Raw genomic sequence first — 2,235 nt, forward strand, 5'->3', positions numbered from 1 at the left:
TACATATCTTTGCATAGCGTAACTTAATTTGTTTAACGTAATAGAACTTAACTTAGCCAAACTTAGCACAGTGTAAAAAAACGAATCTTAATTCAACTTAATATAATTTACTAAACTTAGCTAAACTTAACACAACTTAAAACAAAACTTAACGTAGCTGAATTTAATACAACTTAAAATGCGTTATCTTAATTTTTTATGACTTAATTCGACTTAGCTTAATTAACTTAACTTAACTAACTTAACTTAATTTACTTTAATTAATTAACTTAATGAACCTAACCTAGCCGAACTTAACACAACTTATCCTAATTTTCCCCGACTTAATTTAACCAACTTAACTTAGCAAAACTTAAGAAACTTAAACTTAAAAAAATTATCTTAATTTGTCATGAATTAATTCGATTTAACTTAGTGAACTTAACTTAATTAATTTAACTTAACTTAGCCGAACTTACCACAATTTTAAAAAACTTATCTTAACTTGCCATGACTTAATTTGACTTAACTTAAGGAACTTAACTTAGTCAAACTTAACACAACTTAATAAATGTTATTACTTGTCATGACTTATCTCGACTTAAATTAATCCAACTTAGCTTTAAGAACTTAACTTAACGTCCTTAACTTAATTGAACGTAATTTAATTCAAAAAGACAATTTAATATTTTACTTAACGACTGTTGCTTTTATGGACATGCCATGGCTTTTAAGCATTAAAAGTAAGTAGAATTCTAAGCTAAGATTTCCCATGAATATTTAAGCTCATATTGTGGAAACACACTAAATTTTCACAAGCAAAATTTTGTGCTTAAAGCTCAAAGCTCTGTAGAGTGACCACTTGCATTTCAATGAGCTTTTATTTCATGCTGAATAAGTTTTTACAGATAATATCAGATAAATGGAGGGGTAGCGCTAAAGCTTCGGCGAATTACCAATCATAAAGACACACACACGTATATATTTGCGAGTCCTTTCTTATATGTGTTTGTGTATATTTTCTTTCGGAGCAGTGGAGGCTGTGTTGTCTTTTAGCTCCAATTGAGTTGAGTTCATTTACATATGCAAATACACACACTCACACTCGCACTCACAACTCCCGAACTAGCGCGAACTGCAAAAGTGTTGAATAGTGTGCGTTTAGGGTAAGAGGAGGCAGCTGCTAACGCACACCAACACAAGGCGGTGGGAACAACACAGTTAACAGTTCCATGATTTGCATATTCATGGGTAGGGTTCGTGAGCACTTTATGCGAAAAGCACTCAGCAGTTACCCATAAATACATACAAACACACACACACGCGCCGTGGTGGCCAGCAGACACCTGATGCTGCTCTGGCAATCCTTTCCCGAATGAAGTTCGCGCCGTTGACAAGGCAACAAGCGACGACTGTTGGTGAGCGGGGAGAGATGCGTGGCGTTTTATTGTTTAAATTGCACTTTTTTCATATGCATATAATTCTGTACTTATTTCGTTCTTTTTTTGTTTTTGTTTATTGTTATTATTCTTTTATAATCTTTTGTTTTGAAATTTTCGTATCCTTTTTTTCGCTTGTCCTCCGACCTTTTGTTCATTAATGCGACGAAGTGCTCACATAAGGCTGATTTCAGGCGCTCGCAAGCGTAAATAAGTTTGTATGTGTGTGTATATGTGTAGATATGTATATATATATATGTGAGTATGTGTGTTTGCTGCCTAAGTTGAAGGTGAATTGAAAATAATGCAAGGCTCAACAGCAATTCTAAGCAGCGCCAGCGTTCTCACCTTTATACGTGTGTGTGTCCACATAAATATGTTTGTGCCTATGTGTGTCTATGTAGCCATAATTGCTTTTGTGTGCATGTGTGCCGTGTACTTGAACTGGCACCTGTCTGCCGTTTGATCTGTCTGCCTTATTTACAGTTGTTTCCTATAGCCATTGTGTCTTATTTATTAATAGCTGCTTGTAGATTAGTACGAACCTCTATGTGTGTGTGTGTGTATGTGTGCGCGCAGCGTGCTATCTTTGTTAGCGCTGCTAAATTTAGACTTTGAGGACGCATAAAGTGTGATTGATGATGAATTTAGTAACAATGCCGTGATGGCAACATATTTTTAAAAGGTAAAAAGTTCCAACTTTTTACTGAAGTTAGAGCCGTTGCTGCAGCATAAAGCGTTAATTGTTGTTGTTGTAGCTGTGTAATTAAAACTCATATCATAATTAAGGTATTAAACAACTTGCATGTCAGAAAAA

Source organism: Bactrocera tryoni, chromosome 4 (genome assembly GCF_016617805.1).
Source record: "Bactrocera tryoni isolate S06 chromosome 4, CSIRO_BtryS06_freeze2, whole genome shotgun sequence".
NCBI classification, from domain to species: Eukaryota; Metazoa; Arthropoda; class Insecta; order Diptera; family Tephritidae; genus Bactrocera; species Bactrocera tryoni.